Genomic DNA, 26,010 nt, shown 5'->3' on the forward strand with positions numbered 1-26,010 from the left:
GACTAAAATCACGTGACAGGCTGTTAAAATTGGCTGTTGCATACACTTTCGCCGGTCTGGAAAATATGTTTAGTTAGCTCTCATTCAAGTAACAATGCAGATTTCCCAGTGGGAGTGAAACTATTCGACTCTGCCATTAAAAAATAGGGGTGTTTTGAGCAAAAAACAAATAACCCTGGAGTGCACACAACACACTGACTTTTGGAACAAATCTTGCATTATTTACAGCAGCAGAATACCACAGAAATATCAGACGAAACATGGAAACACTATATATATATATATGTATTTCGGTCTGAACCCTCTCTATTGCAATTCCAGGAATTACCCCCCATATGTGCAACCATTTTCCACCTTGGTACCACCCAAGCCTGAAAACGAAATCTTAATACCACGCTGAAGCGTTTGGTAATGAAGCATTTGGTAACAACCTTAACTAATTTGATATTGGTAAATGTCCATCCACAAGGTTGTTACACAGTGGCGTGCCACACTAATGTCTAGCATTCGAACCCTAGAACATCGTCCCCCATTTTGTTAGTATTAGTATTAGTATAAATATTTGTTCATAATGTCCAAAGGTAAATTTCGAAACAAGGGTAGCCAAATATTGTATACTAAATCCATTACAGAAATGTTTCGCACGCAAAGAATACAGTAATGAGACACACAAACATGTGATCAAAAACTTTTAAATGGAATTAAGTCAATTTATCAGTTTACATTTCAGTGTCTCTCTTTTTGTTTTATTCACTCTGATAATCAATTTCGGTGTTGTTTTTAATTCCGCATACGTTTTTTTTTTTTACAAATATCATGATTAATAAAAAGGTGGTTGTTAATTTTCAATCCACTGAAATAAGCACCACTTTAAATCTTTAACGCAAATAACTTGATGTGAGAGAGTTCCGCAAGACTCATTTTTAGCCCCCCAAAACTGTTCCAGGCTTTTTCCTGCACCAGTTCCACTATATTACTCACATATTACTCAGAACAGTGGACGCGGTGGCGAGAGAAAATGAACGCTGTACTTTATGCGGGAGAAATACCAGTTTCTAAATTATATTCACCTCAATCTTTAAAAAATATCTTATTATTTTTTTTCTTTTGTTTTATCTATTTAATTGCAATGTACACATTCAAGTTTGCCACTTTATCTCACCAGGAAGCGGACAAAACACGTGACAGGTTTACGAAGTATGGGTTTCAGACTTGCAATCTGCCAACTTTGGCCAGCGCAGAGGTTTGACTCCTGATAAATAAGTAGTAGACTACCAGCAAGACATACTTTGGTGTTCCAATAATGTAGTTCTAATTATTAGCTATAAATCTTCAACTGTTCGACAAAATCAAAAAATACTGCCGATCAATGTGTGGGTCGCAATTTTGTTTCAACTGACGACTATACAGATTGATCTACTTGCATGAAAAACACTATCTTGTCGAATATGTCTTCCGTTACATGACCCCTACATGTAGCTACAGTCCGCCGATAGGTTTGAGGTAATGTGACAAAGACATAGAATAAAGGATGCTGACATACACCCAAATACCCAAACTAATGCAGATTGTTGCTGCGTAGCCAATTTTCCTTGAAAATTGAAAGTGAGAATATTTGAATGGACCATTGAACATTTGTTTACGTTTGAATGCTTTACATACACTAAGAAGAAATGACACTTACACGCACTTTATTGTAAACGTTGGACCCGTGCCTTACAACTGATACGTCAAACAAACAACGCGAACTCTTTGTATATCGGTGCGGAGACGTACGTGGGGCGAGTTGACTCAAAGTTGTTGTAGTAGTATGTAATATACGAGATTTAATCTATTATACACACCCTGTGTAAATCGGAGATGATTGTGTCCCGAGTTACTAGTTTCTTTTGTGTGTTTTTTTTTATTTACAACTTCCCATTAATATGTCGTTATTTATTTTTGACGGGCACAGTGTTTCAAGAATTACTATCTCTATCATATACAAATGCTTTTTAGGTGTTAGTTAAGGGCCTCCACATGGGTAAAAAATAATATGGCTTCTTCCCACTTCACTTTCTATGGGTTTCTGCAGTTTCACTCTTCACATTTTATAAAAAAAATCAATTCACTTCATTTTTTATAACATAAATATTCTTCACTTCACTTTATATAAGCATTCAATTATTGTACTAATTAATATTACTCAGTAACTAGAAACTTTGCATTTCAGATACAATGATTTATTTCATTACAGATGTTATCAGGGTGAACAATTTTCATACTAATAAAGCACTATAGATAGTACTGCTGTTTCTGTTAGTCTCCGATTTGAATTATACAATATACCTTCTGTGCATCCAGTCATAACTTAGCTATATATTGTTTTTTGTCATCTTAAGCACATACATCTCATATTGAGGACATGATGCATGTGCAGGAGTTCATGATTGGACCAAAGTTGATTTATATTCTGAGTTGGCAAGTAATATTATCAATAATCATTAATACTTATAATAAATTTCAAAACAAGAATATGATAGTGCAATAAACTAATTCAGTGACATGACAAGATTTAATCGGTAGAAATCTCCTGGAGTCATGTTACAGAAGAAGAAACTGACCTACTCAATTGCAAGTTTCAACACTTGATATTGTTTTATAATTTTGTGTTCCCAGGGAATTACATTTGTAGTCTACATGTATTTGTATCTGAGGTTGACCAAAATTGTTTTTGACAATATATTCCCCAAATATACATGTTTGAAAGCCCAATTTATAATCAGATGCTCAATAAGAGCTATCACTCTCAAATACATTACATTTACTGTAATTAAGCTCACACAAGTCCTAAATATCAATTTTGACAAAAACTGACAAAAAACGCACCAAAAATACATATTTCAAAGCCAAAATTTTAATCAGCACTGAATCTCACGTGACTTTATAAGATATATTACTCTCAAATACACTGCATCAAAACCTTTCATGTAATCAAGCTCACAAAGGGCCAAAATATTAAAATGACAAAAAACACCAAAAATATATGTTTCCAAGTCCAAATTAAAACAAAACAAAACATATCATAAAAACTTGTTGTGTAATTGGGCTCACCAAGGAGTACTTAAGGTAGCGAGAGGGGAAAAACTAGAAAAAAAAAACATTTTTCAAACAAATTTGGATTATGAAACATTATATTGTGTACTTTCTTTATCTTTGATCCAAATTTACAGACAGCCACAGCATCGAGATGGAAATCCTAGATACAGACACTGGTTAATGGTAGAATTACAGTCTGTAAATAAAGCAACAGTGAGAAACATAGAAAAAAGGAACACCGCGAAACGGCCAATCCCTCAAAAAACTCTATATTTAGGAGGTTCACAAGAACAATTGTAACTTAATCCCCTGAGCAAATATCAATACAAAACATAGATGATCACGAAACATACATGATCGTATTCTGCTATATCTTAGCTTTCTGAAAACATATACATTGCCATAACTACATGCTTAGTAACTGGCGAGGAAAGTCCTAATCTCAATGAAACTATAACTTGTATTTCCCTTCTCGCTACCTTAAAACTTTGGAACCACCTATTCAAAATATAATCTACAAATGGTCACAAAATGTAAATAACTGGTCATTGGACAGACAATATATAGCACAATAGGGACACAATGTTTCTGTTTCTACAGCCGTATTTTATGGCTTGCAAGAGGGGACCTTGAACTGTGCTGGCTGTGCTTGTGACTCCTATGGTGGGGGTGTTTTTCTTCCTCCTACTTCTTTGGTTATTTTCTTCATCCATACTTAGCCTGAAATTACACATTTTATGTGTTAATATAATGTTACAGTCCCCTGTCCAATATTGGGAAACTTTTAGTACACTCCTTATGCACGCTCTTGTTGACTGAAATAAATATTTGGTGGCTGAAAAATACCACCTAAAAGTGCACAGATCATCACCAAAATATCACCTGAATGTGTAAATAAGTTGTCTTAGTTAATACATGCATATCCAAATACGAGACAAAACATCATATTCACCTCAATGTTTGCCTCAAAAGGCCCCTAACTTTCCCCTCAATCATATGTAATGCACAAGGCAAAAAGAACAAAAATTGCTTGTTTTCGGTAAACCTACCTAACCATATTTTCGAGGAAATCCAAACACTTACTTTAGGCAAATTAGCAGGTTTTTTTTTTATTTTATGCAAATTAGCTATGCTCATTCCGACAGAGCTGTGATTAATTTTAATTAAATTTACTGCCTATTTACTGCCTACTGTCTATTGACTTTGTCATTTTGTAAAAATCTATCATTAAAACCAACTTGGATTTGAAGTTCGACCATGATTATACATTATTACGATTATTGTATTAATCACCAAAGAGTGCAATGAAAAACAAATTAAAATTAAATGAAAACCCTACCTAATTACCCAGTTGTCATGGCATTGTATACTGTATTAAACCCATGGCCAGATGGCATTATTCAGTGACAAGCGTTTATTTCATATGGCCAAACATTAATTTCACGGTAAACAGAAACACAACCGGTCATTTGGGATGTCTGCAAATTGTAATGTAACCGTGTAACATGCAACCTGATTCGTTCTGTGATGCCAAGGATGAAAATAACGACCAATCACACGGATAGCAGACAGTTTTGCTTTTCACCTCTCCATCATTCATGCATCGGCCATGTGGGGCAGTCATGTTGCCTATGATTATGGATGTCGTCGCTAGTGAGCTCTACTAAACAGTGGGGGAACAACTGTAATCATTTGTACCATAAACGTTTGGCATATTTGTTTTTAAAGACCGTTAAAGCAGTGGTCAGGCGATCGATTTTTCTCTCGCCCGATTTGCCAAATCACAGGCCCTGTCCAGTTTTACAGACCAACTCAAACACATGGCTGAGGAAATAGACAGCAAAAAGGGTAAACAAAATCAGTAAACTAACCTTTTTATGCGTAGTCATGCAGTACTGTCAGTGCTCGTCAGTCGTTCCGAGCACCAGCTCGTCTGCAAAATTGTTCCGTTTTAGACTTAACAGATATGCGCAATCGCGATAGACGTCAGAGCTTCTTCATTACATGCATTCTGATTGGTGTAAGGTACTTGACCGTCATTTGAAAAGCGAATAAAGATGCGGGTAACATATTACGCTTTTAGTCCCTTTTATTACCAAGCAAGATTTTGTTGTGCAAGAATCAGCGAAGCCGGCGATGTTCGGCAATGTATGCCATGTATGATATTTGTATAGCTTCCATATTTATAAGAAATTCACTTCAGTTTCCTAATTTTATAAAATAATCACATCGATATTCACTTTCTATAACTCAAACAGATCACTTTTACAATTTTTATAAGATTTTCACTTCGTTTTTTTACAGTTTTTAAAAAGCATCACTTCGATTTTTACACCTTTTAAAACGGGTACTTCGCACTTCGTTTTTTACCCATGTGGAGGCCCAGTTAACACTGTGACAATAGGACAGTTTAAAAACAGATCCCTTCTCATCTACTCACACATCAGATCGCCACAACTTACACACCAAATTGTAAAATCATCACAATCGTACAACTACACAGTATTGTTGTGGAACTCTTTGCATTGTTCTATACAGATTCTACTCCTAGCTAAACAGTGGTAATGGAATGATTTGTTCATTGCTTGATTTGCCTTCGCGCCAAAGGTATCTCTAAATGCAACTTTTTCGTCAGAAACGGCGTTTTAATATTAATATATATGTAATTTCTTTTGGCTAACCTACCAAACTTGACAGCCAGGTCACGCCTGTAGATTGGTGAAAACATCCTGTTCTGCCGTTGCCATGGCAACGCCCATAAACCTGAATTCGTGGTCGTGGCCGTGTCCAAATCTCATTCAGTTGTGTTTGAATGTGTGCTCAAAGTTACTATTTTGTTTTTGAGTCGATGCCAGTGCGTCCACTGGGCCGACACTATGCATTATACCCAAGAACAAAACACTTAGTTTATCAATGGTTCATATGTTAAAGTCTATAAAACATTTCATTTTACTTGGAGTATTGGAGTTGAACATCCAAGTCCATCATGTTCAGGTCTAACAAGCAAGTTCATTAAGTAATTTTCTGAAGTCGGTCCAATGTAAGTATTGCCAGGCTTGCCTATATGCCTGTACGCATTCAATTATCTGTTATCGTTTTGGCCTGTGATAGTCCCGACTTGATAGGCTGGTCACGCCTAACACTCTAGGTATGTCAGAAAAAATTCAAAAAATCCTGTCCTAACATTGTCATGGCAACTGGTAACAAAATGATTGTTTGCGTCCCACAGCGAATCGGCTTTATAATTATAGTACATATTTGTTTAATAAAAACGATCCAGTCATGCAGTAAGTCCCAACGTTACATTCCAACAACGACGTACTCACCAACTTCCAATTTCATGACATGGCGGAAGCTTGTTATTGACTTTAACAATTGGTTCTGTTACTTACCGGCTAGCTGTACTCCTTGGACAAAAACTATCACCATAATGACGATAGCGATAGACGTTGCTAATAGTGATATTGCCATGACAACTGTCGTGTACACATCACACTTTTAGGTAGATCAGTACCGATGTTTGAAATTGAATACGTATTTGATTCTTCCCGTATACTGAAACACCTCCCTCTTCGATGGTATGATCGAGTATGAATAAGACACCCGTTTTATTAACCTGACGGGTAACAGGTCACACGGTGGGCTTGATCTGAAGCGAATCGCCAATCCTCTTATTGTCAGGTGGAAGAGCTGTAAAACCAAAGCATTGAACTTCGTGTAGCATTGGACAACGCAACTGTATGCAATGAATATAGTTTTGATTCACTCTACTGTTCATTGAAATGGTAATCCTCCGAATAAAATTGGGTAAATTGTCCACCAGTGTCTGTAAATGCGACACGGGTACCGGCAAGCATGGCGAAGTTACACTTTTTTTCATATGATTTTGGAAATCCTTGAGTATATTGCATGTGCCATGATTGATATCACAATTATCAAAAACATAAGACTGTGGGAAACACGATTCCATCGGTGAAAAGGTTAGAGAAACATAATTTTCTGACAATAGCCCATTGAATCACTCTCACGGGACATTGTTCAATGTTTTCTATATGTGATACATAGATGCTTGCTCAAGCCGTTCCGTTCTGCTTGGTTTTCCAATGACAATTCAATTCAATTCCTTTATTTAAGGTCGATTTTACCAATTTAGTCAGAGACTAACATCACTGTCTATCGAAACACATTACAATACTAAACAATTTAAAACAATAAATACATCGAGTTCAATATAAATACAATAAAATTAAAAATTACAACTTCCAGTCCATAATTGTACAATTTTTATGAAAAATGACAAATTTTTACATTCTTTCATATATGATGGCAGCGAATTCCAAACTTTCGTACCGTAAGAATTGAGAAACATTTTAATCCATATCTCGTTGTTCTAGAATCTGTAACGCATGCGCACAACTGTGACTTATATCGTCAATTATAACTCACATGTTTCATATTTAAATAAATCCACATAAAAGATGTTGATAGTTTATGTATAGACGTGAGTGTAGTTAATACTGCTTTGTGTAATAATCAACTATAACTAGGAATGAAAGTCGTTGTATACAAATTTCAAATTAGATAACCACTTCCACAAAAACTCAAAATAAGGAAAAAATAATTAAAATATGATTTTTAGCTAGCATGTTATTTTAGCTAATTTAGCTAATCTGTAATTTTGCTAATTCAAGATGTAGCTAATTTAACAGAAAGTATATCCTCACAGGGAGATAGTCGACACTTTAGCTAAATTAAGATCCTGTTAATTCATGCTAAGAGTCAAATCCGCTAAAATTGCATGCAGCTATTTCAACATGTTCTACAGCATATTCACCCCTAGTAAATTGACACAATTTTCGGAAACAATAATATTACCAACGATGTCAAAACTTTTTCCGTTATCTGAAACTTTAAATACGATATAGCTTGCATGTTGTTTTCAGGAAACCACCTAATAGTTGTGATTAAACTCCCAAGTAAGACGATCAATCATCTTTTATTTCGTATTGCATACGGCCGACAAAGTATTATCATCGACATAATCAATAAAGACACCATACTAAGGGTGAAATGAAGGTAGTTCAAAAATGCATTGAACAAAGCTGGCAAATAAGGAACGCCTTTCAATAGGTCTTACCGTTCACTGGCACATCCAGATAAGTTATCGCGCTGCTTATGGGACGTTAAATAGTGTCACAAATAAGCATATGCCCGTGGCTTAGCAACGGTTAAAGGGCGGTAGTCGTCACGCCGCGTCCTGTTCGATACGGGACTCATAGCGACGTATACAACGCGTGTAAAATACATTGTTTATTTACATGAAATTCGAACACGCGCAGCGCGACGACCACCGCGCTTTAAACTACGCGATAGACAATCAAACCTGCACACTTCTTTTGTTCTAAGGCGAGCTACAAGTGATTATAAGACGTAGACGAATATGTTTACAGCTGTATCACCTCCTATAAGCTGACATTCTTGGATCTAATATGTGGTCAATAAAAGGTAATTATGCATAACTGTGAGCACACATTGCAGTGGCTGGTGGCGAGTCGCAATCCCTTGCGGACTAGAACTGATTAGAAAGAAGTGTCATCTCTCTGTCAAATATACATCAATGCAATGCCACATTCAGGATGTTTGACCAATACGTCCAAGGGTAGACTTAAAAAACGAATACCTTCCTCTGTTGTCAGTAATCGACATAGAGAGCGCCACTTATACTAAAAAGAATATTTGCTAGGAATCGATTACACCGGCTTGCCATGTGTTGGGGGCTTAGTACGTTGTTTGTATATCCCTGTCGAGTTCTCATGTATATAGAATTATCGACTGATCAGAAGTAGACATATCTATTTGATCGACGAGACTGGTGACAGCCATTTATATCACGTGATAAGTCACGTGATATTGTTACTCTTGTCACTATTCTGAACAAGTAGGCATGCAAGGCATGATGGGACATATTCATTTCGTTCGCGTGTAACTAGGAGTGTTTCAATAATAACGATTTGTTCAATGTGTAGGAACAGTGCGTTATTCATAGCCAACCAATGACATAAACATACACAATTTTATTTTATGATTGTTTTATTTTCATAATGCCCAATATAAATTGTATGAGATATAAAAAAAAACTTTATAAAAGTTTCATCTTATAATTACAGTAATTAATATAATAAATAGAAAGAGTGAGTGAATGTAATGTACAACAATATGAATCGTTATATGTCCTGTATGGAATCTTAGCAATTTGGAGAACAGAAAACCGAGTCGCTGATTAGAACTCATGTATGTGTATTTTAAAAATGAGATACATGTAATAGTGTATACGGAAACATGCAAATTGAATTCGACATGTCAAGTATCATAATTCCATTTTTGACTACGAAACAACGATGTCCGTGACGACACCTTCGAGTTGCGCGTATTGGGATATATTTCACGCCCAGCTCACGACGTAACTGTACTTTAACGCTCCGTCCAGCGGAATTTATTATAAAATTGTAATTTAGGTAATAATTACGTCACAGAGATTATGTACGATCTCTCAAATGCAATATGTCATTTTATGCTAATTTTCTACGTCTTCGATCACCATGGTTCGTATAGCTTGGACTTTATTGTCAGATCTCGTCTGCTTCTTTTTGAGGGTGAAGAGTAGGACGCCTGCAGTCACGACCATCACTCCGACTAAACTCCCAACAACCAGTCCGATAATCATGTATATATCCGTACCTAGGAAGAAATAGGGGAGTAAATTTATAAAATAATACAAATGCCATTATTATTCTAGAATGACTGTGTCATTTGAACCACACATATTCTCTTATTTATATCATCAACACATACTGTTCGATTCAATTAGTGTCATTGTCTGTGCATAGGTGTATTATCACACGCCACCATTCGGTAAACACGAATTGCCTTTTGTTTGTTCCAAAGTTTAGATTAAAAAGCAATGGTGGGCGATGGTCTGTTTACCTGAGCTCGTCAATGACGGTTCTGTTGTGAGTTCTAATATTATCAATGATAGTTTTGGAGATGCATCGGTGCTCTCATCATCGTTGGTGATTTCTGTTACTCCAGATAAATTAGTTGGCGAAGAAGTTGGCGTAGATTGCGTACTAATTCCTATGGGTTGTGCTAATATAGAGGGCAGCACTGTAAGGTAACACATTACATATACGTCAGTAGTGGGTTAATTTGTCTTTTAAACTACTGTGGCAACATATTCATGGTGACGTAATTCACTATAATAGAATGAATCTGGGTTTAATGCATTGACAATTTGCATTCGAAATCTAACGCTGACTTTGCTTCCACATATATTATAGATCGAAGACGAATTTCATTTCCTGTCGATATGTCCGACTGTTGCATGAAGGTTTCAGAAATTCACCTCTTTCCTTAATTGCACCTTTCTCCGGCATTTGAATGAAAATTTATTTTATTACTTATGAATGAAAATCAGGAGTAAACTCACTCCTTTGACACATGTCTGTATCCTCAGTTATCAGATGTGATTATTTAAGCAATTCATAAGCAGTGTACATTTAGGCTAAAGGCGCAAAGTGCGAAATAAATCTATATATTCATCATGGCAATGACAATCAAGAAGACCGCATTCATAGTGTGCATGTAGATTAGTTTACTTATTTGTTTATCTGAAGATATTTTTTTACTCAGATGGCTACTGATTCTGGCAAATGATGGGAATTATTGACACGCCGCTATGTCATACTGTCTTACCTCCTCGTATTCCGCAATCAGTGCAGTCAGTTCCCAAATAACACTCGTAATTTGTACTGAATAGACCACCATCTTCACAAGAGCTGTCATTTGCCCCACTGCATGAATCGTCACATAACGGTGCTGTAAGATAATGGCATATTAGCTTTAGCAAAAAGTGTACAACTACTAGTATATTGTACTATCGTTTTTTTAAACTGCGAGGACGCACTTCGACAGCGTCAAGAGGAAAGCCGGACAATATAACGGCCGGTAGTGCCACATCAGCGCCATCACAGTTACTTTGTACGTGACAAAGGGCAGTACATTCTCATTCCCAGAGTTCCCTGCGGCTAGAACATCGAAAGTATCTCTGCCACTTTTATCACGCGTATTCTTGGTATGTTCTTGTTATGGGGGGGGGGGTCTCATGTTGATTCCTTCTTACTGGTAAACACGTTTAAAACTATTTCATTGATAAGCTTATAATGATTTTTTTATAAACATACTGTAAGGGGTAAAATAGTTATAATTTACAAAAGAAAGGTACTTCATCGCGGAATAACGGTCACTAAGGTATTACTCGGCCCATCAAGCTAACGACTCTTGTCGATTCCCAGGCGAGGAAATATAAACAAACAAAACATTAACTCGTTCTGTTGGCAACCTATTTGTGCTACGGAAAATCGAAATTAAAGCAGGAGAGTCGTCACCTGCGCATGCGTCAGATGGCCATAGCGCGTCATTGTTTACAAACAAGTATATACCCAATAGCCTTTGCGTGTTTGGCGTGTGTTGTTATCATCGTTTGGGACTCAATTCTCGAGGAATTAATGAGGAGACAGAATCTACAAACATCGCGAAGGCGGGCATCTGTGACGCATCGAACAAACAACGACAAGCATAAGATCGTGCGGTGGCGGAGATATATTCGTAGAAATAAAACTCTGCGCCGGAGATTGGAGGCAGCAGTCAGGAAACCCCCTGTTATGGTAACGCTGTGTCGTCATAGAATCGCTTCGTCGCTAGGGGCGTGACTTTTTGCGATGGTGTATTGTGTGGTATTGATATAGAAAACATTCAGACTTACGGTCAAATACGTGATTTCGAATTCCACAATCTAAACAATCTGTTCCATAGTAACAACCTGAGTAGGCGGCGCCAACACCTCCATCATCGCATTCCCCATCATTGTTATATTCGCATGTATTAAAGCACATTTCTGGAGGGAAGAAAATGTTATTTGTTAGCGTGTTTGCGACCCATTCAGTTAACCTCACGGAACCGCTTTGCCTCTAGATGGCGTCTGTGTTTTTTTGAACGGTCAGTATGTACGTCTGCCCCTATATTTGTTTTCTTAAATCGTGGAACGACGAAATTACTACGACTCACTGGTCGATTCTGCAGCATGTCCATTGCTATTACTTATTCATGATATGCAGTGACGTTATGGAACCCGGAAGTGGAACAAATGAGGGAAGTATGCCTGCGCTAAGTGTCAGGCGGATTATTTCGTAACTTGCTATGGTCATGGTAAAGAAAAAGCCTGTGGTTACTTTCAACAGTTTGCTGGAGTCTGGTAAAAAATATGTCTCAAAAAATACTCTTACATCCGTTTTTCGGTTATTTTCTCAGCTCGTAGCGATAGAATCAGTCAAATTAGAGCTATCATGTGTGCTATCGGAAAGCATTTTGGCACAATTTTACTAAAAAGACGAATTTTTCATTGCTCATGAATATTAACTTATGCAAATGAGACGAATATTTCAACCAATTCTGTCCTGCACCCCCCCCCGAAGTCATGCAACTCATTACCTTATTTATCACCACAAAAACGTGTGATAACTATAGAGGTCGCGGCAGATTAGACCATGGCCAGTTGTGATAATTTCGCGTCAACTCGGAAGACTCTACAAGCTCGTTTAACAGGAATTATCACATGAAACAATAAAATTGCCACGACTGGGTCAGTCTAGCGAACAAATGTACACGTGTCACGTAGCGGTGATATAGAAAGCCGTGGGGGACCTATACACTTCACTGTTAAACTCATAGAAAATACACGGAAAAGCTGACACTTACAAACACCAATTTTTTGCAAAGTATAACGTTTGTCGTTAAGGCCGCCATGGAGTTGCGCTAAATCGGCAACTAGTAGTAAGTGTCGCCGACGCGGGTTCACCGTAAGTTTCGCTAAATCAGCAACTGGTAATAAGTCTCGCTAAAAGAAGCAACTCAATACATAATTCTCGCACACTAATCTTTGAATAAGTCACACTAACCTCAATTCGATTCAACTATCGCGAGCGCGTATTCGCAGTAGGGAGAAGTGTTGTCCCTCCAATTTAACGCTGACCCCTACAGAATCGTCCATTTTGCAATGCCGACACTTGATGCATGATGCTGAAACGGACGATTCCATTTGCTTTAGAAGGTAGCATGATGTTCGCTGTACAATTCATCATGACCGCTTTATTCTGTATTAACACGCGATGATCGTCTCACAACGGTAGGAAAACATACGGAATTTGAAGTTACAGCGAACAGATACAATTTAGCTGAAGTTGTTTGTTACCAATTGATTTTTAGCGAGACTTACAAAGCTGTTTCAGCGACACTTACTTCGTCACTGTCACGAGTTTTGTTGATTTGAAATGTCGACTTTTGCTGGGTGTTTTATTTATAATGATCGAGTCCTTTTGATATCGTGTCTGGGATAAACCCATGTTTCGATGTCGATGATGTTGAATTGCTGCCTTGTTTATAATTACCTGGTCCAGCGTCCAGACGGGGTCCACAATCAAGGCAGTCCGTAGCATATGAACATTCGGAGTAATCAGCGTCGTCTCCACCGTCATCACAAAATCCGTCATCGGAGTTGTGGCACGTATTCCAGCACGAAACTGTGGAAAAAAAATAAGTAAATATTACCGGTAGCTTGACTGAAAACGTTGTAATGCACGGTAGTGTTCGGTAATATTTTGAATCTTATGTGACTATCTCAAAAACTCGAGCGTCTAGAGATTTGTAATTATAGTTACTATCACCACGCAGCGCTATGGGAAATTGTAAATACTTACACCCGGGATTCTCTGGACGTGGTCCACAGTCGTCACAGTCATCACCGTACTCACACAAGTTTCCAATAGCGTCAGAACCTCCGTCTTCACAGTCGGCGTTGTGGGCAAATACGCAGTTATCTGTACACAAATCTAGAATTATGACAGCAATGATACTTTAGCCATGAGAGAAGCAAATATAATACCCGAGGCAATATTCCACCATGAGGGAAACAGTTGATTATCACAATTGCAAACGCATGGCGTGTTTCAATGACTGAGAGCGAACATTCTGTTTTGGTAAAAACTTGTCTAAGTACATAGTCGGGGACATAAATAAACCACCACGTTGCAACATATTTCAAATCTAATGACTCCAATGCAATGCGGGTATAAATGTTCCGGAATTATTGTCTTTAGTACATATAAATACGTATTAGATGTAATTAAACCGGGGAGCACATATACCATACTAGGAAACTAAAGTTTGCTGATCAACACGTGTACTCAGCTTACCGTCGCGCAATCGTAAAACCATCACACAATTGGTCGCACAACTACAGTGGCGTTGTGAATTGTATTTCTGTGTTGTTATTTACAGCATTTTATTAAATTTTGGCATAATAAAAAAACGACCCAGTCAAGATTACGTTCCAGCAAGAACGTACGCGCCAACTTCTAATGTTATGACATGGCGGAAGCTTGTTATTGACTTTAACAATTGATTCTGTTACTTACCGGCTAGCTGTACTCCTTGGACAAAAACTATCACCATAATGACGATAGCGATAGACGTTGCTAATAGTGATATTGCCATGGCAACTACCGTGTACACATCACACGTATAAGTAGATCAGTAGGGATCTCAGAAATTGATTACGTATTCGATTCTCTGCAGATACTAAGAAAACCTCCGCCTTCGATGGTTCGATCGAGTATGAATAGGACAGTACACCCGTGTTATTTGCTTGAACGTGACAGGTTACAGGTAACGCAGTGAGATTGGTCAAAGTGGAATTGCTTATCTTATGTTGTCAAGTGAGAGCCTGTCAAAACCAGGGCAATACACGGCGCGTGGAATTCGGCAACGCTTTTATCTGAACGGATTACAGTTCTGATTTATCTTCAAAATACTTCTTTTACACAGTTTTAAAAATCTGTAAATTGTCCATCACATCATACATCGGTTCAGAAACGGTTACTAACGAGCGAGGTGAGGGAGGAACCTTTTGAATGACAAGGCTTTGGGATGTATCCTCGTCGAACGTGCTGAAGATGGCACTGCGTGTCTGCATACTCGACAAGCTGATGAAACCTATATTTAATCATTGTTAGGAGATTCCTACTTAAGAATAGTTACCCAGTCACACTAAAATGAGCTCCTAACAATTCCTATAGAACACCAACGAGAACAAAACTCCCTAAGAAAGCATTCATGTGTAATTTATAGAAAACTTTAAATGAAGCGTGCTATGACTGTAGTGGAATTCAATCGTTTAATCTTCAAAAGTTACGTTCCTTTAATCTTTACTTCGTTGGGAGCATTTTTTTCACTTAATCTTAACGGTATCGATGAATAACTTGCTACTAATGTCAAGTTCTGCTTCCCGTAGAATATTTATCTTTAGTTGCCGTGGTGATTCAAGGTTATTGATAAATATAGTAAATCGCATTGTTCAATGTTTTGTATATGTGGTACATGGGTGCTTGCTCAAGTCGTTCTGTTCTGCTTGGTTTTCTAATGGCATTGTTGTGAGCTTATATTGGTGTGACTGGGAAACTCGCATCAAGTCAAAATTCCTTGACAATGACTAGATACAAGTTTCACATTTTTCTCGAACTTGGACATATACACAACTTCTTTCAACGCGTTTGACCAAAATCATGTTAAACATTGGAGTGACTATTTTGACTCGCTTGTCAGTAGCCGGCATACAAGCCGCGCGCTTTGCCTATCTAGATGGCGCGACTTACAAGGAACTCATGCCTCGCTTGTCACCCAGAATCAAATACACCGGCCAGGTTATGATTCCGATTACACGGACGTGTCGTTGACTTAGTACGTTATTTGTATACCTTTGTTGAGTTTTAAAATTTTTTTTGAATCGTCACTTTATCAGAGGAGAGGTAGACATATCCGATCATGACCGCGCCATTTTTACCCCGTGGCCAGAAACTTCTCACATGTAATTTGTGGATACTTTGTCAGTGAAAACGCCTGTCTTGTTCAACAAGTGGAAACAGTGCGTTATTGATACCGTCAACCAGCTAATAATGACCCAATTAGTATAGTCGAAATCGTACCCGAGCACACACATGCACATCTGGAATCATTGAAATAAACATAAACAATTTTATTTTAGAAATGTACTAAATTGTATAATTTTCAAAATTCTAACTCAGATGGAAATTGTATAAGCTCGGAAAAACATTATGAAAGTGTCATGGTAGATCAAAGGCTCAGAAGAACAATCTGGTTAATAAATAAGTTCCTTGACCGGGACGCTGACTTGCTTAATATTTCAAGGTTGAGAGAGAGAGAGTGATTTTACGCGTGAGTTAGAATTCGAATTTAGTTCTATTCAGTTCGCTGAAAGCTAATTTTGTTAACAATGATCTTGTTAAACCAATACGACACTCAGCCCGTGTTGTCTACTGTGGTGATTGTTAATCGATTTGATATAAGCTTTTTAACTTACTAAGGTCACGTGGGCAGTATTGTATAATCGTATTGGTTGTTCCAAGCTATCATGTTTGCTAACTTGAAATAAGGAGTGATATGCGTTAAATGAAAGCCATGTGAAAATGCTGTCACTATCAAATCGCTGAATCGAACGAATACACTAAATGATAAAATAAATAATTAAATTCCCGAAGTTTCCAAAGTATACTGTAATTATAATAATTAAACATTGGTATTTAATTTTACTACTTTTCCCTAATTAATGAATAAACTCTAAATTAAATCGGCGTGAACATCTCAAATGTACTCGATGTTTCACTGGAAAATCCTTGAAACAATTTAGAAGCCAGTAAATGTGTTTAAAATATTAAAATAATGAATTTAAATTCCAGTGTAAATTAATGTTTCTACAGAAATGCTTCTGTCAAGTTCAAAGCATCAAAAATCATCACATTAGTAAACAAATCAACTAGAAAGTTCATTTTTTTACTTTTAACATGGTAATTATTCTGTATATGGGCATCACATTTCATAGAAACACTGCCATATAGGGAAGTATCATAATAAATGCAAGGTCGATGATTGGCTGACTGTCTGCGTGAATGTAATATACAATAATATAAATCGCTACAAGTGCTGAATGGCATCTTAAGAATTTGGAGTAAAGTGAAGCGAACCGAACGATGCTTTCACATGTCACTCATTATGGAATATTTCTAATCCTAGTCACAGTATCCATTCTTGTGCAGTGATGCTCCATCCAGCGGAATTTATTGAAATAAAAAATTGGAACAGAAGAAATAATCACGCGACAGTCATTATTGTACAACCTCTCATTGGGTCAGTTAAATGAAGTTTATATGGTTATATTTGGTTATATTTGATATAATAGCAAAAATAGAATAATATTATTTATAAATATATATACATATTGTTTTATGCTAATTTTCCAAATCTTCAATGACAAGTGTTTGTATAGCTTGGACTTTATTGTCAGATTTCTTCTCCTTCTTTTTGAGAATGAAGAGCACAATGCCTGCTGCCGTGACCAACAATCCGAGTAAACTCCCAACAACCAGTCCGATGATCATGTGTATATCTGTATCTAAGAACAAATAGGGAAGTAAGTACAAATACAGTAATGCAAACGATATTTGTAAATGCTATATTTTAAAATTCCCATGTATATCATCAACACATAGAGATTGACTTGATCATCTTCCTTTTCGGGTCAGAGATGTATGATAACACGCCACCATTCACGAAACGAGAAATTGCCTTTTGTTTTGCTTTCATTATTTTAGGTAAAACTTAATACAGATGTGGTATGCAATGATGTTGGAACCACGCACATTCTCTTATTCATATCATCATCACATACTGTTTGGTTCGATTCAATCAGTTTCATTGTCCATGCATAGGTATATTAACACACGCCACAATTCGGTAAATACGAAATTGCCTTTTGTTTTGTTCTTATTATTAGTTTAGATTAAAGTACAATGCTGGGCGAAGGTCTGTTTACCTTGACTTGCTAGTGGCGGTTCTGTTGTGAGTTCTAATGTTATCAATGACTGCTTTGGAGATGCATCGGTGCTCTCATCGTTGGCGACATTAGTTACTCCGGGTAAAGTAGTTGGCGTAGATGGCGTACTGTTTCCTGGTGGTAGGGCGACTACAGAGGGCAGCACTGTAAGATAACATATTACAGATATGTCAGTACTGTGTTAATTCGTCACTGAAACCTTTTTTGAAACGTGCTTTTGCCTAAGAAGATAAAAGGCATTCTAGGAGACTGTATTAACATTGTATACGTGATTTATTTTTTTCAGACGGTTACCGTGATTCTAGTTATTGATATATTGGCACACTGCCAATATTGTCTATATTGTCTATTGTATCTATATTGTCTTACCTCCTCGTATTCCGCAATCAGTGCAGTCAGTTCCCAAATAACACTCGTAATTTGTACTGAATAGACCACCATCTTCACAAGAGCTGTCATTTGCCCCACTGCATGAATCGTCACATAACGGTGCTGTGAGTGAATGGCATATTAGCTTAATTAATTATGTGAAATTGCTCTTTTAAAAAGGGAAGTAAAGTATTTATAACTATGTTCCCCGCTCGCAGCCCGTGAAATACTTGCACCATTTGTACATGAACTCTAACGATCAGAATGGCAGTGCGAAAGTGTCAATACACCTTTTTTCAAAAATCGCGTCTTCTAGCTCTTCTATGACGCCAAGGTGACCTGTTTCGCATACCAGGGTCGCATATGGCATCAGTAAGTAGTCTCTCTGTTGCGCTAGTCCTGTGACATCACACTAACGCTTCGTCGCTGGAAGACGCGATTTATTGATATCTTGAGAGGACATCCGGGCATTCTCACCGCATGGCAAGCATCCCGGTGAAAACAAAGGCCGAAAACACTTAGAAATCGGTACTTTGGGATGGTTGTTGAGACTCCTCTGAAAAGAATTACCCCTGCGTGTGTAACTCATATAAATTTCATTGTTCAGGATTACTTCAAAATTGAGTTCCAGTTGTTTTCTTGAATTTTCACCGGCTCTTCACTTCGTTCTGCGTTCCTCGGCAGCGTGCTCAGAGCCCCTAGAAATACGTGGTACAGTGGTGCGCGTCTTAGCAATGTGGAACGTCTTGTGACGTAGCTCCGCCCCGAAGATAGAAAGCATTCAGACTTACGGTCAAATACGTGATTTCGAATTCCACAATCTAAACAATCTGTTCCATAGTAACAACCTGAGTAGGCGGCACCAACACCTCCATCATCGCATTCGCCATCATTGCTATACTCGCATGTATTAAAACACATTTCTGGAGATAAATGAATGTAATTTATTAAAATTGTTTACATGGGTGTATGTTCGTAGCGCCCTCTAGCGACAATTCGCTTCAGTGAATTATGTACATTGTACCACTTTCCTGCTGAATAGCGCCACCTGTGTTGACACAATGCCACTTTCCCTGTAGCAGCGAGACTGGAGTGCAAGCAATACGTTTGCCTTTTTCATATACGATCATGTCAGTGGTGGTGGTACAAAAGATCTATTTTTGTCACGTTGATTCGCACATTTACAAGCACAATATCAAGCGTACACGTTTACGTATACTGTAAACCACTTTATTTTCGCTTTAATAGAGTTGTGATTTTCGCTATGATTCTGTGAAAATATAATCCAGCGAATATAACTTTTTTCCCCATATTTCACATTCAACTTGTCAAAAATAAGTGAAAATAAATTCCATATAAAATACCCAAAATGTCTTTTCATCAATAAGTAATTCCAGGTATTCCATAGTATCCATATCCGTTATGCGCGCGCATGCGCATTCAGGGAAAGTGTTCTAAAAACTTGAATAGCGAAACTTGGCGTTAGGATTGTCGTTTAAACTTTGTTTGTATATTCGTTCGTTTAAAAATATAGCAAATCATTATATATGAAAAAGCATTTATTAAATTTACGGGTCACGGATAAAACTACCGAGCAATACGAACTTCGAACGAGTGTTGACCCATAGACGACTTTCCCGGAAGTCGAACATTTCGCGTGATATTGTGCTTCTGGGTATACCAATCGACGTCACAAAAATAATATTCCCTTCTATCGACTATCAACAAACTGACATGATTGTATTCGATGACAAAGCAGGTGTATTTTTGCACCCCAGTCTCGCTACTTCCGGGAAAGTGGTCTATTTAAATCACAGGATTGAAGCACTGTGGCGTTAGAGAGCGCGAATGTGTTTATAAAATTAATATACATGTACACGTGTTACGTAGCGATGCCTATTTGGTTTTTGACTTCAGTACAGCACCATAAAAACACGCATGTGTGGTCTAACCATAGAAAAGGGCTGTCCACACACACTTCACACCGAATGCCTAGTCTATTATTTGTAGATTTGTCAAAGTCTCACGATCATACTTGGTTTATCGACACGCTGATGGGGACGTTCAATCGACACTTATAAATGTTAAGTTTCATATTTCATTTTTGTTCTTTGTTTACCTGTCCCAGCGTCCAGACGGGGTCCACAATCAAGGCAGTCCGTTGCATATGAACATTCAGAGTAATCAGCGTCGTCTCCACCGTCATCACAAAATCCGTCATCGGAGTTGTGGCACGTATTCCAGCACGAAACTGCGGAAAAAATAAGTAAATATTACCGGCAGGTTTACTGAAAATGTTGTAATGCACGGTAGTGTTCGGTAATATTTTGAATCTTATGTGACTATCTCAAAAACTCGAGCTTCTAGACATTTGTAATTACGATTACTATCACCACGCAGCGCTATGGGAAATTGTAAATACTTACACCCGGGATTCTCTGGACGTGGTCCACAGTCGTCACAGTCATCACCGTACTCACACAAGCCTTCAAAAGCGTCAGGACCTCCGTCTTCACAGTCTCCGTCGTAAGCGAACACGCAGTTATCTGTACACAAATCTATAATATATATTGATAGCAATCATACTTTAGCATGAGAGAAGCAAAAATAGTACATAAAGAAATATTCTATCCGATCGAGAGGGAAATAGGCCCGGGTAATACGCATGCATTTTACAAAATGTACTAAGTTTAAAAGTAACTGAGAAAGACCATTCTATCTTGGTGAATAATTGTCAACTATTAGTGGGAAACATAAACGGAACATCAATTTTCAACATATACCAAATTTGTTTTGCACTGTTCCACAGACAGCCTCAACTTTGGCACATACCCGATAGCTAAATGGTTCACTCGATAAAAGTTACAGGCAGATTATTTCTGGTACCATTGCATCTTCAAACTTCGTACTAACTCCCCAGATCATATTTGTTTTTACATATTAATGTATTTTTGTTAAAAGTAAAAAAAAGCCAAGTCGCACGCGATCACGCATAGATTTATATTTTTTACTTTCTCCGTCCTTTTCATTCTCCTTCAATATCACCACAGACTCTATGACGCAAATGGATTGCACAAAAACCGTTCAACGCGTTCTAATCGACAACAGTCTAACAATATTAATGAAGATCGTATTTTGTAGATATTTTACTATGTTCTAGATGACGAACTACTAACACATAGCTAAACACAGTTATACATTCAAACGTCATTTTGAAGTCACTACAGGGCGCAATTTACAGAAACTGTGTGGAATACTAGTATGAGGTTATTACGAGGATACTGAAAAGTATGCACGAAGACAGTACAACAGGTATCCACAAACGCGCAGCGGAGGTCGATGCGACCGCATACTGTCTGAGTGCACACTTTGCAGGATACATCATGGAAATGCCGAAAACCAAAACGTTTCGAACACTCAGATTAGCGAACTTCTTTGTGTGGAGTCCAGTTAAACTCTGGTGGCAGCCATGTTTGTTTTTATTACTATTGGACGCTTACGCGCGTAATCATTCCATATTTGGAATTCGCATTTCCTAATATGGTAGTTTGAAAATACCCAGTGTAAAACCGCAAAATTACGTCAAGCTGTGACTTATGGCGTTACGGTGACATATGTGTAATAATACCTATTATTAGTAAATTCCAGTGTTTCTTTAACACCAGTTTGTTTCTTAGCAAACTATGACAACTGAAATTTACATAGTGAGACAGCGAACACTGCTCTAAGAGTTCATGTAGATGAACGAACTTACCAATCTCGTAAATAGTGAACAGTGAACTGTCAAATCATGTTAAACAGAAGCCCCCGGCCCCGGATGATACGGTGCGAATGTATTTTCAAGGGAAAACAAAATCACTGTTACGCTGAGGGTGGGGACACTGACTGATTTAGATTGTAGAGAAAAGTTGCCGGGTAATCACATTACGTTCTTTAGAAAGACGGTCAATTGAATCGTGGTCGTACGATACGTTATAATAGAACATCCCTGGAAATGCGCCAACAGATTGATTATTCACAGTTCAACAACTAGACAATAGAAAGAGGGCGGCATTGACACAAATCAAAACGCTGAAGCTAGTTGTCACCATGCATCAACTTATAGCAAATTAAGTTCATTAATTGGTAAGCAACTATTTGCAGTGCATTCCCAATGTTGAATTACCAATAACTAGAAGAAGTCGGTCTAGAAGGTCGCCTTTGCAAGAATGTATCCACCCACATTGGAAATCAAATCAAATAGTACAAAAGCGGGTATGTGACAAGGCTACCGAACTCTCGCACTGACTCAGAGGTGATAGCAGCACAAATACTGTTAATTATAGATTTAATTCTTGTGCAACTGTAAACTAAATGAGAGGGTGCACACAAATACACATTCTACTCCTCCAGATTCTGACTGCTTTTAATGCATTAGCCGTACTGAAAATTCATATCCACATTCTCATCAAGGTAGCAAATGCAAGCGGTCCAAATGCGCAGTTTAGCGGTATCCTAAATTACTACAACTTATGTCACTGTGCTAATTATTATATATGTAGCAAACCAAAACAAATACTTCCTTTTAATAAAAACATAATTGACCATTTCATATGAGTATCACCGTTTATTTTAAATGCCGGTGTACATTTCTACTAGCTGCATTTAGGGAATAAAAGGCGACATTATACAATATCGTTATAGTGTAAGAATTTTGATGTGGAAAATGGTGGGCGAGACGCGATTGAGCCAATTATTGAAGCCAACATCCCGTAGCTAGACATAATAAAACGCAATAATCACGATAAGTATGAAATTTAGATGTGGCAAATGGTGGGCGAGACGCGATTGAGCCTATTATTGAAGCCAATATCCCGTAGCTAGACATATTAAAACGCAATAATCACGAGAAGTGTGAAATCCTTTTAATTCAGCTATAATACTGAGTAATGAAAGCCAAATTAATATACGCAGAATGATTTCGAGAGTGATATGCGCAAACGCACGAAATCGAACGTGTTGCAAACGAGCAAATGACACACGTAAACAGAAAAATTTCCCGATGAAAATGACCTTAATTGGAATAATCATATTGAGTTTGTTGTTAAACGATTGGTAAAGATTTGGACAATCATTGAAAATTTTTGAATCACACGCGTTGATGTTCTAGTGTCTGTGCATTGAACAAAAACGCTACCTCGTTACTAGTATTTTCTGACAACTGGACAAGGCATGGTTCAGATGGTAGTATAACACAGAAGAACAGTTCCAATAATCGGCAGCGCATGAATAAAGCTATATATGCATAATTAGCTACAATTAAGCACAACCAGCTGGCGTACACGTGATAAAAATAAAAATGTGATCAATTTACCAATATTTATTATATGTGGGCAGCCATCTTGAATATGGCTTGAAATTGAAAAAAAACCATAAGACCGTCGCTGATAGTATGATGAAGACTTTTGTTTCAAACACCCCGGGAAATTATTCTTTGTTCTTCGTGTAATGAGGCATTCGTATGCATGAGATTTTTCCACACGAAAACGACGAATTCGGCCGAATTTTGTTAGCGTTTGAACTTAGTGTTACTCCAAAGGATCGTTTGGCCGTAAAAGTTTGTTATTTTTTTCCTGACTTGTAGAAAAAACACGTTTCTCAATTTTCTCTTTCTTAGTTGTATGCGTATTCAAGATAAAAGCCCTCATATACTTAATATCGGTAAATCGGTAGAACTTATTTTATTATCACGTGTACGCCAGCTGACTGGGCAATTAAGCAAATTATCTCAGCACAGTACGCTAGCAGTGTCATCCTTATTATTCATATAATATTTATTAATTTTGGTCTGAACAGACATACATACGAACACATTTGCTATTAAAAAAAAAGCCCGGAAAAATATACCCCAGTACCGGAAAAATGTGCATTGGCAACTAAACTACTAAAAACGCCGACTTTCTACCTTCAACGAATTAAGAATTCATTAATATTACCATAATTTTGCAATGATACAGAGTATATTGATATTTATTATGAGAGAATCACACCTCCCGTTTAATAACTGCATGACACATTGTTGTAAACAGACTGAAAGCCTCTTTTTACAAAGAAATCAGAATTAAACAAATGAAAAAGGTATGCGCAGTGTATGATAATAACAACTCAAATCAACATCGCTTTCGAAATAAGTAGAGCATATGTGACAGATGACAACATTATATTACTGTATGCTTATTGTTAGCGAAATTGTGTTTGGAGTAAACGATTCGTATCTGTTGTTAAGATTTGAAGTGTATACGTGCTTTGTTACAGATTGAAGTAAACATGATTACAATGTACCTACGCACGAGTTTACTCTATAACGTATTTATCTCAGGAAAGTCACGGTAAAACAATTTTCATTCCAAACATACATGCAACGTAGTATTTTTGTTTATTTAGCTTTTACATGATCACAATAGTTAAACTGTGTACTTTAAAACAGGTTGTAGCCACTTTTTCTGAATGTTGTTATGATGTCATGGCAACAGAATGTCAATTGTTGAATATCTGACACAATGAAATAAACAAAGTAGAGCAAGTACGTTCTTGTGACTAGTACAATGCTACAAACTATTGTTGTGTTGTCCAATTTTTAATGTCAGGCACCACCCAAAATGAGTACCACGTGACATATAGAACTATTTTCACTGCTGACTTTACATTTACTGTAGTTTGACAATATCTGTTTAAATAATAGAATGTATGGATGAATGTGAATACAACATATGGACTACCATTGGAAATGTGAAGAGATAGTTTTCACTGTTTTGATGCATTTACACAACATCACCAAAAATACCAAAACGTTGAAACATCGTCCGGTATTTCCATCTCTAATATTGAACGCTGTTGGCTCTGTAAGATCAGAAGAGTTGCACAAATGTACGATGACCAGTAGATACGTAACTACACACTCACATGGTCGCACGTATCCAAGGTGGTTGCGCTCAAGCCGAATAATCTCGTTACAACAGATGAAGATTGTTGAGGTAGTAGCACGAAATGAAACAGAACAATTGTTTGCCTTGCGCAATTGATGACTGGATAATTACAAATGAAATCGACACAAGTAACTGGTACAAAAGAACGCTATTCTTTTGACTACACAGAATAGTTTACTTAGTTGAATGTTGTCAAAAGAGTCTACGTAATTTTGGTTATTGTGTACATTTATCAGCAATGAATCAAATGTAGCAGTACAAAAGATGGCCGGCTTATGTGCACAATTATGTGTTGCCGAGATGATTTTACATATATTGTGTTATATTGAAAACCATTTATCTTAAGTTATAACAAAGTAGAGTCATGAGGACTTTAACGCCGACGGCACCTCCACATATCTGGAAGGTCGCCATTTTAAGGCCAAATCTGTCCACTGTAGACATCAAATAAAATAGTACAAATACGGATTTGTAACAGTGCTGTCGAATTCCTGCACCAATTTGATAGCAGCACAAATATCTAATAATAGTTGTTAAGACGAAAAAATGAACTAAACATTGCAGGTCTGCGCAAATAAT

At 37.4% G+C, this 26,010-nt stretch overlaps 2 long non-coding RNA genes across 2 annotated transcripts; both read right to left on the reverse strand.

Moving 5' to 3' along the window:
* Window positions 1–3,663: 3,663 nt before the first annotated feature.
* LOC146734296 (uncharacterized) lies at window positions 3,664–5,051 on the reverse strand. The gene is made up of 2 exons (XR_014931720.1): window positions 4,950–5,051; window positions 3,664–3,798 (listed from the first exon to the last, which is right to left on the reverse strand). It is a non-coding gene; the product is annotated as an uncharacterized LOC146734296 (long non-coding RNA).
* A 14,206-nt stretch (window positions 5,052–19,257) lies between these two features.
* LOC144359622 (uncharacterized) lies at window positions 19,258–20,732 on the reverse strand. Its single transcript, XR_014931721.1, has 2 exons — window positions 20,586–20,732; window positions 19,258–19,389 (listed from the first exon to the last, which is right to left on the reverse strand). It is a non-coding gene; the product is annotated as an uncharacterized LOC144359622 (long non-coding RNA).
* Between the last annotated feature and the right edge of the window lie 5,278 nt (window positions 20,733–26,010).

This window comes from Saccoglossus kowalevskii, chromosome 15 (genome assembly GCF_978046115.1).
Source record: "Saccoglossus kowalevskii chromosome 15, keSacKowa6.1, whole genome shotgun sequence".
Classification (NCBI taxonomy): Eukaryota; Metazoa; Hemichordata; class Enteropneusta; family Harrimaniidae; genus Saccoglossus; species Saccoglossus kowalevskii.